Source organism: Aphelocoma coerulescens, chromosome 4, assembly GCF_041296385.1.
Source record: "Aphelocoma coerulescens isolate FSJ_1873_10779 chromosome 4, UR_Acoe_1.0, whole genome shotgun sequence".
NCBI lineage: Eukaryota > Metazoa > Chordata > Aves > Passeriformes > Corvidae > Aphelocoma > Aphelocoma coerulescens.
This window is the reverse complement of record NC_091017.1, coordinates 36,485,230-36,497,821: the sequence shown is the minus strand read 5'-3', so window position 1 is coordinate 36,497,821 and position 12,592 is coordinate 36,485,230. Positions and strand designations below refer to the sequence as shown.

General features: G+C 34.8%; 1 long non-coding RNA gene across 11 annotated transcripts in view; it reads right to left on the bottom strand.

The window, feature by feature from the left end:
• LOC138109716 (uncharacterized) overlaps nucleotides 1–12,592 on the bottom strand; it is a 48,179-nt gene that overhangs the window by 25,061 nt on the left and 10,526 nt on the right. For 10 of the 11 annotated variants that reach the window (XR_011150678.1, XR_011150683.1, XR_011150679.1 and 7 more), the window contains 3 exons: nucleotides 5,077–5,157; nucleotides 4,859–4,953; nucleotides 3,423–3,541 (listed from right to left, as the gene is read on the bottom strand). This is a non-coding gene — a long non-coding RNA (uncharacterized lncRNA). Of the gene's footprint in view, nucleotides 1–3,422; nucleotides 3,542–4,858; nucleotides 4,954–5,076; nucleotides 5,158–7,773; nucleotides 7,831–12,592 lie in introns of all 11 variants that reach the window. The other variant, XR_011150677.1, reaches the window with a different exon arrangement.

Genomic DNA, 12,592 nt, shown 5'->3' with positions numbered 1-12,592 from the left:
AAGAACAAGAAGTATGAAGGAGCTGGCCTGAGGATACCAGTAATAAAGTAGTTTAAAGGTAAATTGAGTGAGAATGTGGGACTTACATTTTGAGAATGAATTCTCCATTCGTCTCTAGCATTTATGGATGTATTCCTTTTATTCAAAGTAATGGGAAATTATGATTAAATCTTAAAGGACTCAGATCAGAGACTCATTGAGAATAAGTGTTCCTCTAGTTCAGAAACTTAGCCAGATATTCTTTCCACTTAAAATATGGTTGTATGAAAAATTGCTTTTTTGGTGCAGTAGCTTAAAAAAAATCACCTCAGATCATATCAGGATTAATAATTTCTGAATCTTTCCCTGACTTTTTTAGTTTCTAACTCACTTGTAGGCAAATCAATGGAATAGAGGGTTGAGAGTCACAACATTACTGGAAGGAGAATGGCTGTCACAGGACCTCAAGAGTTGGTCCATGCGAAGGGGAAGTTTCTGAGTCCAGGCTTTCACAAATGCAGGGCACTCAGAGGAAGACGATTTTCTGAGTCTCTTCTTATGACATTATACCAATAATTAAAATAGCCCTAGAATCCTCATCTCTTAATGAATGTCCTAATCATGAAATCAGACGTGAGCATCTCTCAGGTTTCTGTACTGTGCATTCTTTCACCTTTATCAAGCTCACTCAGCCCCAGACAGAAACTCCAATGAATGTTGTTAGTGTGGAGCTGGAACCAAAGTACCCAGCGGTGCTGAGCTCGTGCACCTGGACAGCAGCTACAGAGCAAGCTCAGCTCTGCGTTGGGCTTGCTCATGGGTCTTCTTCTTGGCTCAGAGCAGAAACAGAACAGGAGACCATAGAAATAACTTGTCTTGTTTCTGTTCTAGATGCAAACCTTTATTGAAAATGGAACAGGCTTGCCCTCAAAATCTGTTCCAAATATTTTCATTGTTCTTTCCCATTCACAAGCCCTTTATGGGTCAAGACCTTTGAACATTCATTAGACAACTATTTGAAACCTTTCTCCTGTGTAGGCAATTGTGCTTGTCCCAGTCCTCTCATACATCTTCCATTTAAATTTTTCCACCCATACAGTGGCAAAAAGGGATGTCTTGGTTCTGTCAAATTCTGATTCATCTTAGTCTCATCCCTGTCAACTGTACTGTGGAATTTCAGGAGAAAACTCAAGTTTTTACAATAAAACCCAAGAGGCAGGAGGAAATAGACCTTCTCTAAGAATTCTTTTATTCTTCTACTTTAATTGTTATATATAACCAAAAATTATTGTTCCTCAAATTAAACATAATTATTCTAATGACTTCTTTTACTGAATATATCAACATTTCTGCTGTAAATCTGCCTTTTAAGTCAATAATCTCAATGCTTGAACAATTTACTGTATGTTGTTTTCCTATAGTTCACAGCTAGGGAAATTAATTTAATACTGTTCAGACTCAAAGCAAATGTTTGACTAAATGCAATTAGTTTACTGATACATGAACAAACCCAGGACAGGATTTAATTACATTTACAGAAATTTAATCTAATGAATCAGGTTGATTTTTTTCTAGTATTTAATGGAGCTTACCAGGATCAGTAAATCACCTAAAATACGAAAGCAATTTCTTCTACACTCCTCTTTGAAGGAGCAACCTGTATAACTAATAAATAGCTATATACAATTTGTACAATCATATGAAGGGAATCTTTCTTCTTTCTTTTTTTTTCCTTCTTTTTCTGTGTTCTAAATTATAATCAAGACTGGCTTCTCTAACAACATTAATGTGCTTGCAGAAAATAGCTGCGTAATGGGCACATTAAGGGTAGATTTGCCACATTGACTTTCTAATTTGGTGTTCTGTCTTCAACAGTAGTCAGTACTGAGTGTAGAAAAAGAATCACAAGATTTATTAATACTGGATAAGCACATGATAACTTCTTAAGAGAGTATTTCTTTAAAAATATTTGCCTTACTTTCTTGAATCATAGGGAATTATTTCCAGTCTATCCAGAAAGTAAAACCATGCTTAACTTTACTACACAAACATGTTTACATCTTCTCCCACAGTAAGATTGTAGTTTTAATAATATCTCATGGCAAGGAATGCATAATTCTAACACTCTATCAAGAAATCAGACAGTTTCTGGAGCTACAGAAATATGGAAGGCTTCTTTTGTTCCTGTACAACTGGCTAAATACGTCGCCAAATTTGTATTGCCCACAACATTCATTAATAATAAACCATGGCTATCCTATGCTCTTTTACTGGTCCCATGTCTACAGCTTTTTTTCTGAGACCTTTTGATGTTTCTAGGTATTTTCTTTCTGCCTTAGATGTATGACTCTCTGTATTAGTTTCTCAGACTATAGTCTTTCACCTATAGTGTTTTGACTCAAGCAACTTTATGAACTCCAGTATTAAGTAATTTATGATATAAAAAATCTTTATTTCTGTCCTGATTTTGTAACCTCATTGAAATAGGAAAAAAACCTCAGTCCTGTACAAATCCTATTCCTAGTCCTAAAGACTTTTTCAAGTTTACATATAACATTTTCATAATAAACTTTCATTATGAAAAATGAAAACTCAAGATTCACTTTATGTTTCCATAAGGAATTGCTATAACAATTAGAAGCAGAAATGTAGTATTTTAAGGATTTAGAAAAATATTTTGTTTTTAAAAGTTTTTTAAAATGTGAATGCAGTACAAAAATATTTCTAACAAAGAGGTTTCAGAATTGTTTTTTTCTAATCAGGTTTTAAACTATTAAACTGCCTAGGAGGCAATAGCGTCCAGAGGGTAATTCCTTCAATTAGGATATGTTACAAGTCTTTCATTTTTATAATATTAATTGCAAAATCATACATTGCTAAAGCAAACAAGCATTGCTAGGCTTGAATCTTATTTACACAACATTAATGGAAAAATTACCAAGGCCATATAAAACTTCTATTTAATTCTTCACTTTGAGAAGAAAGGTGAATGTTATATTTCCAGTACCCAGCAATTTTGCTTTCACTCAAATGCACATTGCCTATGTTCTCACATGAATAACATAATCACTTTATTTATCAAACTTGATCTTTTTAGCAATCTGTTGTATTTTAGAGGTAAAATAAATTCAAACGCCATTTCTGTTTCCTAGATTATTTAATCTAGCAAAAAAAGATTGATCGTAAGAAGAAACTATTCCCAATGTAGTGAGCTAGTGCAAACCATTTATGACCTAATAATTGCTCAGAAGTTTTACCATTTTGTAGCTCTTTTCCTCCTAGATTGTCATCCAGGCTAGGTGCTGTTCGTTCTCTCTAAGGCAACTTAAACCCAGAGTTATGACTAAAGGGAACAGTATGTGAGTGTGGGTTTAGTTCATGGAACTCAAATTTATGCACAGAGACTACCCAGAATTAACAACAGCAAAAGAATTGTTACATACCTGAGAAACACTTTTGCAACCACTTATACACTTATGTAGAACTATTCTGAAGTTATTCTGATTTCTTCTTTCTTTTGGTTTATTTCAAGGCACTTTTTCATTCTCAGTGAAGCTTTGTTCTGCAAGCAGTTAGAAGAGAAAGAAGTAGATCTTTTGAAAGATTTGTGGCATCATCAAAAAGGAAACTTAGGGGAGAAAATGGATAAAATAATCTGAAAGTGTCCTGGATAAGTGAAAGGGAAAAAAGAAAAAGAAATTGTAGGATATTTGGTAGACTTGCACATATACAAATATCCATGCAACTATGTATGTATATACGCAGTCACACATAAAGAAATACAGTCACACAGGCAGAAATATATACAGATGTTTCCAGAGAATGACAGAAAAATTATGCAGCTTGATGGGCTTTTCATCCTTGCCACTCTGACATTCTGTATCACTGCCTCAATTGCAACAATATTACTATATTTTGGAGTATACCTCATAGGCATAACAGGATTCTCAGTGCTTTAAAAAAACAGTTCATTCAGAATTATACTTTTTTTTACACAGGCAAAAATAACAGAGATGAGATTTTATAGACATTCACTTTCAGTGCTATTTCCTGAGGAAAAAGCTTCTTGGTTCAAAACTGTGATTGGTTTTACTTATAAATAAAATCACAAAAGTGATCACTATAATAGTAATAACACATTCTTTACTTGTTGTTTTAGAATACAAAAATCTAAGGAAAATTGGGACTTCAGCAGCTAAGCTCCTGAAGATCTGAGTATCTGCAAAAGACTACAAAAAAGAGAAAAGGTCTATAAAACAAATGTCCTGATAAGAGTTATGCAAATTATGATAGCTGCATGGATAACAGTTATCATGCACCACCAAGTGCAAAGCAGCTGTATAGAATACATCAAAAGCATATGTTGATTGACTAAAAACAGTCTTAATCAGAAATATTCTTCAGTTGTGGCTGTATGTGCACTTCTACGCTGCTAACCACACTAAGTAGGGATTAACACCACCTCCAAAACTATGTGAAATGTTTATCCATGAAGAAGAACTAAATATGAAAAGCTGTGCCGATGAAATGGTGGGAGACACAAAGGTTTGCAGGGAAGAGACAGGAACTGCCAAGGAGTCCACACTGGCCTTGGTAAAGAGCACAGAGGAAAGGGCAGATGGAGCCAAACCAGCATGAACCATCCTACTACTGAGCACATGTGGAGGAGGTAGAACATTCACCAAGTGAAAAAGTAGTAGAAAAAGATGTTACATGTGGGCACAGAGAATGGCAAGTGGGCAAACACACTCTTTTCTTTAGGAAACGGAGAGAGAAAAGTCATTTTTAGTCTTCACAAGAAGATCAAATAAAAACTCTTACAACTAGCTTCAGCCTAAATGCTGCACAGACAGAAATTCCTCAAGACAAATTAACTTACATGCATTAAAATAATGACGATCAGGATCTCTGCCCTTTTACCTGCTAAGAGCAGGGCCTCATCCTGAATTCTTCTGTATCAAAGTGTTCAAAAAACTGTATGAAAGAATGATTAACTTTAGTGAAATTACTGTTCATTAACCCCTTTTGACATGAGAAAATAAAACACTTTAGAGAACCGATACTGAAATTAAAGTTAATTGAAACTTATAGACATACCTCCTTGAAAAAATTTTCTCTTATATCAGCAGACACCTCTTATTCTAGTTGTCAGATTCGTCTTCAGTCAGTCTTTTCTCTCTGTAAATATGAAACCGAGAAATATAAAACAAGAAGTTGTTAAACATTTTCTTTTTGTGACCATAGCAACCTTCCACGATAACAGAGTATTTCCCTGGAAAATAGAATTAAAGTGATCCATGTTACTGATTCTAAATAGCAGTCATTCAATTAAATAGTCTTATTTAAGTCAAAGAGATTACTTTTGTAAGAATCTAATTCTGGTAAATATATACTTTTATGTTTTATATGCTTTATACCAGAAGCAACATCTTAAATTCAGACCCTCTTGAAACAAGATTTCATGGTCATGAAATGGAAAAAAAACCAGCATGAAAGTTAATGAAAATTACAAAGAGCTAATGCATTGAATCTTGACCTTTCATGCCAATTAGCTGAAACAACTTCAGGGGAAAACTGTCTCTCTTTTGTTGAAATGTGACAAATTCACGAATGAACGCCTTAGTTTAGGGGAAAAGCAGTAAGATCAGTGTGGTCATACATTATTTAATTAAGTTAATTAACAGGCAATCCTAATAAAATACGTAGAAATATAACTGAAATACAGAACTAAGATCGGAAAACCGTTTTTCAAAATCCCAAACTGAACTGTTAGGTCACAAATCTATTCACAGTTAAGGAATGCAGACTTCAAACCAATATATCTAACTCCTGATGATTATTTATGTGTGACATCAGTGTGATTTAGACACCCAAATCCTACAATCATTCTGAACATACCAGCCTGAATTACAAGCTTTTGGAGCAAGATAAGCCCCAAAGCAATATAATGCAACATTGACAACATCTAGAATTTTTCTGTATGTAATGCATGCTATATATTAGAGTTGAAAGAGAATCAGAGCAGCGACCTGTAAATAATACCCAGGCATCGTACAAGGGGCTTAAGATACTATTTTACAAATAAACCAATGCAAACAACTTCCATTGGCATCATGGAACTGATTGTTTCCTGAGGCAATGTGTATTGTACAGCCCAGTCCCCTTCAGAAGTGCTCTCTTATCAAATTGGTTAGAGGAAATAGCCAAAACAGACTTAAAAGAAAGCCTACTTCAAAATCTCATTCTTCTTATGGCTACCAGGTCCCTACTCTTCTAATGTTTGCTTTGTTTCCATTGTCCTTGATCTTTTGATTCATGTGCATTTGCTCTTTGACTGGGACAATTTCTCTGTGGCATTTGACCAGCATTGTTTTTCCTTTTGATAAATTTCTAGCAAGCAATTATATGATCTATGAGCTAGATGGAAAAAGACAGACTTTTTCAGCACTCTGGTAAAATGAACTCCCTACTTTTCTGATTACTCCAGCAGCTGCTGTCTAGATTTCATCTAGATGACTAGAATTGAACAAAGAATTCAGGTCAAGGGTATAACAGTAACTTTTGTTTTATAAGCATTTCAGTATTTCGGTACTTGAGTGGAGCACTTTCTACTTCCAGAAATTCTTGAAATTTATTGGATTAAAAAAGGCAAAGCTAAGTGTAGCAGCAGCATTGTGATGGAAACATGGTCACAAAGCAGAAAAGAATTAAGATAAGAGGTTGTCAGAACACCTTTGTCAAGACAACTTTAGTTTTTATTGGAGTTTCACAGATGGAAGGACAGTGTTAACATAACTTGGAAGTCACTGTAGTACAGCCAGTGGCCTGGCAGCCTGCCCCAAAGAGTTCCCAGTTTTCCACCACCTTGTCTGTTAAGTTCTGCTGCTTATATAAATGTTCAGTGGCAACAGCCACAGAGCTGCTTTGGTGTCTCAAGTTTTCACTAAAACAAAAAAACAAGCAAGCTTTGAATCTCACCAGTCCAAAAGATTGACATTCCAAACTGGATCAAAGTTCAGAATATTTTATGTTCAGACACTGCAGCACTTGTCTGATGCTCAAAACAATGAATGCAGGGTCTGTCCCATACTCATAGAAAACGCCAGAAGCTTTGCACACAGTAGAGCCACAGACCTTAAACCACCTGGATGAAGCAAAGTAAACTACCATACTGTCTGACATTATAAATTAGAGTCAGAAAATAATTGTACCATAATTTTTGCCAAAGTTCATGGCTCACAGGGACAGATGGAGTCCTACTATTTTTGGGCTACAGTAGACTACTGATGTTATGGAAAAAGAAAAAATACTGAGATACCAATATTTTTTTTCCTGTATCTACTGCATCCTTCATGCTTGCATTAATTAGCTCTCAATACTGAATTGGATAATTTTCTATCTATACAGTTAATCAAATCAAGATTGACTCTTTGGAGCTGATCATCCCAGGTAGTTAAAAGTTACTTTATGCAACTGAACATCCCAAGTAGTTAAGAAGAAAAATTTTCATTCCCACTTAGTTGTGGTGCATGAAAATTATGAGAATAACTGATGTCTTAATGAAGGAATTTCTCTCAAACTAGCAAAAAAAAAAAATAAAAGAAAGAAGAAATGAAATAAGTTATCAGTTCCTCTTCACATCTCCAGAATGTATAACACAATAAACAAATTGCTGCCTGACTCAGTCTCTATTACTTATTTTACATATTATATAGTATTCTCCTTGAAAATTAAATATTTTTCTCCTTGGATACCTTTTAACATAACCTGAAGGATTGTTTTTAGTATTCTCACCTTGAACACAAGAGCTTTCCTTTAGCTGTATTCTCAAGTGCTCATTCATGTGTCCCCCTGTAAAACTCAAGCACATTGTCTCAGAATGGAAATGGATTTGCTCAGTACCATACAAAGCCCACCTAAGTACCATAGGTTGGAAATGTTTGCCTCTCAGGCTTGTCTCCAATAAACCAATGAAAAGAGAAAGAATCCTTCTTCCCTTGTGGGATACCTTCACGTATTAGAGGCAGAATAGTAATTTAAAAAAATATATACTCCCAAAATTTGGAATTCTGTCCCATTCAGAACTCTTACTTAAGGCAAAATAGGCGCCTTTAATACTGTGGAGTAATATCAGAAAGGTTTGGTGCATAAAGTATTAAAAAATGCTTAATTTTTTTTCACTATTCAAATATGTATTACCACTAGTTTTTTTAATATTATCTTTCTTTCCTCAAATAGGACTTCCAGTACGCTGAGATACCTGAAAAGTAAAGAACCTACTCTGAATAAAATTTTTTTTATTGTTATTTGATCTGACAGAAAGATACATAAAAATACATCTCAGAAAAAGTATGAAGCATCATTGAGGAAGTTACCAAGCAACCACTCTTTAAAGCTAAGTAACAATAATATTTCCTATCCAATTGGTGAGCCTATATGAGAAAAAATATCTATGTTAAATCATAATATGCTGAGAAGAAATGCCAATACAAAATGCAATTTTAATTGTAACAATCAGCAGATGAAGATACAGAAATAACACCAAATGCATGGCATAATTACTAGAGCCATTGAAAACAATTTTATTGCAGCATCTTTTCCAGAGATGTGCTACAGCAATCAGTAAGAGATATTGCTGACCTTGCAGTGTGTATAACATTCAATAAATATCATGGGTAATCTACTATCATTTTATTAAAATGCATCTATAACACTGTATTGTCTAGTAAATTGATCACATCTGATGTGACCACCAATATTAGTGCTCCCAAAGTTATAAAGAGAACCCTAAGATAACTCGTAGAACAATTCCATGCCTGTAGTGGTGGTAAATTAGCATAGAAATGGTGCCAGTGTAATTAGAATGATTAAGGTCTTTAAAAAAGTAATAGCATTATCAGTATACTCTCTCATGTTGCTACAGTAAAGCCAATGTCAAAGCAGTTTACTGCTAATCACTTCTTTAAACATATAAGGAAGGAATACACACACACACAGAAGATGCAGGGGTTTTATATTTTTAACCACAGCAGATTTAAGCTAGTAGAATCAGTCAGCTTATCAACGATTTTTAGATCCCCTTTTTTTCTTTTCTTAATTGAATACCTTCCTTCCAGAACATTCATTGATCTCACAGGGAAAAAAAAAAAAAAAGGGAGAAAAAGAAAAAACCAGACCAAAACACTGTCACACAAACCAACACACAAATGTGAGAGGAAGAGTTCTTCAAGTTAAAAAGTGATATATATCCTTGCATGTGTGTGGTTAAATACTAATGTCTGAAACGTGACAAGCAATATTTATGCTTTTATTTGCAGGATTCTCCATTCTAGCCTTCCAAGAACACATTCAGATAGGTTTACATAATGTACCTGTCTTCAGATGAAAATTTTGCAGTATTTCTTACAGCAGCAAGGAAGCATGTGCTAATGAGAAGGAATAAGTTGTTTATAGGCTGCAGAACCATTCTGACTGCAAAGTATATATTAGTAATAATAATAATTAATAATAATAATAATAGCCAATAGAACAGCAGTTTTCAGTTTAGTCAAAGTGAGATTTTTTTCCTGTTTTTCCACTGTACTTAAAAATCAACTTTAACCTTTTATTCTTTATGTTGTTATTTTTCAATAATCCATAATTCTGAGAGCATTTCTTACAAAGACAATAACCATGTAACTTAGCCATCACTCAATTAATTTTTTATGCTTTTATAGTGGTGATTTAATTCAATGTACAATTATTCCTATGATAATTTAAGTAAAATATTAACATTTGCAAATCTCTCAGAAGCAACATATCATATCATATTCTCTGTAATTGCTGTAAATATTCACCAAAACAACATATATCTCAATGTAGCTTGAATTTCAGAAAGGGTTTGCAGAAGAATAGCTAGTTGCAATTTCACTTACATTTCCGTAACTTGGATTTAAAGAGCAACAAATACACTAGAGCAGTATTCATGTTCTGTCATAGAACTGAAAAAATCCAAAACCTTTTAGTAAAACAGGGCTCATTTTCTTGAGTTACAAATACATTTATGGTCTTTCAACCTAATATTATTTCTTGCTTGTGCTTGTATCACCTGCCTCATTATATATTATTCCTTGAATGTATTAGAGACAACACACCCAGAAAGACAGACTACTCGAACAAAGATGCTCTTAAAAACACCAGTAATACTAATTAGTGTTCTGTTCATTCTTTACAGATTGCCACTAAAATTTAGCTTTAAAAATGTCACTATTCCCTTCATTACTCTTTTACAATCCATATTATATTTCCTACTGGTAGACCTGCATCACCCTTACCAACTTTTTTCACGGCCTTTTTGTGTTATCTCATGAAAAATTCTTAAAATATATGCTTTTGTAATTTATTGTTAAATAAGACTAGGAGAGCCTCTTTTCTTTTTTGTTTAGGTTTTTTTTGTTGTTTGGTTAGTTTGGTTTGGGGTTTTTGTTTGGTGTGGAGATACCCTGGTTTTAGGAGAGGGGGTTGCTTCAGTTAGTTGGCAGTAGATTGTCACTTGGAGCTAACAGCACTACTTACACAGTGAGGTAATATTTTTTTAATTATATTGAATTTTCCTCTGTTGCATAGCTATGTATGGAAGTGTCATCCTACTACCATAAATTTAAGAATTATACATTGTAATTCCACTGACTTCAGTAAGCTATTCTTGTTCACACAATTGAGATGGATACTTTTCTATTCACTAGATTTTTTAATTATACTGCTGGGCTGAGATCCATGACTTGTTGACATTGTTCACTGCTTCTACAGGGTCTGGCTCAGTGAATAAAATATAAAGCAGATAACAACAACAATCTAGATTACTTACTTTTTATCATCATGTTAGATAAGCCTTTCATAAACTTCTCTTTGTGGTGAAAACAATGTTCAAATGATGCCAGAAAGTCTTTTACACTTTGAGTACTATTTACTTTTATTGGCCTTTTCTTTATGAGTGAAACAAAACATTAATAATGATTTCTCAGAACAGGATTTCCCATCAGTGGAATAAAGATTTACACCTCAAGGGCTTTGGTATAATTGTTCATGATTGCACAAGTTAACTGGATATACTGTGTTTGACAGCAATATGCTTAAAAAAGTAGTTTATTTAGTAATAAAAATGTGATAGAATGATTGAAGTGGCTCAGAAGTCTGAAATTAATCAGCTACCTTTCCATAGTTGTACTTTGTCTTCTAGAGGTACTGTTCTGCTATTTGTCTCCAAATTGTAAAGTGCATTGTTTCCAGAAAGGCAGTATTTTTTAACTTTTTTTTTTTTTTAAATAAAATAATCATTTTCTGAAGTCCCAAAGCCTAATTTAATCTCCTTACCTTCCACAGTTCATAATATTTCTCCACAAAAATTTCAGACCTCTCATTCAACTAGGCAAAAAAAGCAAAATGTCAAACCTTCTTGGGAATAGGGCAACCTTCTACAGGTAACTGAATGAACTTTTTACTCACTCTCCCCTCAGAAAAATCAATCCACATACACATTTATTTTTCTGTTGCTCTGCCATATCACTTTGGTTGCAAAAATACTTTACTGGAAGGCAAGTCTTACTCTAAAGACCTACAAAGGACTGAGAGCCACACCTTCAGCTAAACATTCAGACCTGGATGTCAGCTGAAAACATTGGGAAAGAAAGCAAAAAAAGTCTCAAGACTGATAGTAAAGTATGGGAAATTGCTCTCATCAAACACCATAATTGCTCACAGCTGCTGCTCACATACCCTGAGTAAAATACTGGACTGTATGGAGGTGATGAACTTGGATGACACCAGTTCTCTTTCATTTAAGCAGAAGAACTTTAGTAGAAACGTTTTGTTTAGTCAGCCTTAGTTGACGTGCAAGGCTGACACCACTCAGCAACTATCTCAGCAGCTAAAGTTGCCCTTTCCACAGGAGCTGGGATGGCAAAGGGCAGTGAGGAAACACAGGCCTTTTGGCACCCCAGAACCTGACTAACAGGTAACAAGGCCACCTGTTTCTGCTGCCAGCTCACCAAATTTACAGGGCACAGTATCTACCTCTGCTGCAGGGGAATCAAAGCTCAAGTGGAGCCTTAATCTGGTAACAGCCAGAGGCCCAAGCAACTGACTGTAGATTCAGTATCTATGAAATTTGCATGACATATGGAAATTGGCAGCTGCTGCTTTAACTAACAAAACCAACTGGGTCCATTGGGATTACCAGGTTATATCCACAATGAAAAGGGCTTTTTTCTCCTAGTAAAAATACTGGAATGTGTAACAAGAAAAAAAATGAAGGACAGTTCCATCAATCCTCACATCAATCTTAATTTAAAGTCATATCCTATGTATGATGTTGGCAGGACAACTGCACTGGATTTACTCATTTGCCAGACCAGGAAAAAAGGTGAGTATGAGCAATGAAAGCAACACATCAGTTGAGCTTAGGCTGCTACTGAGCCCTCTGCAGCAGGGCCATGGTGCACCATGCAGCACGACAACTGCCCAGCCAGAGGGCAACTGGGTACAAAGAGGCTGCCACAGACACAAGAGACTGCAAACAGATTCCTTGTCCCAGCAGTCAGGTCACCTGCACATGTCCCTATTATCCTGCAACAGT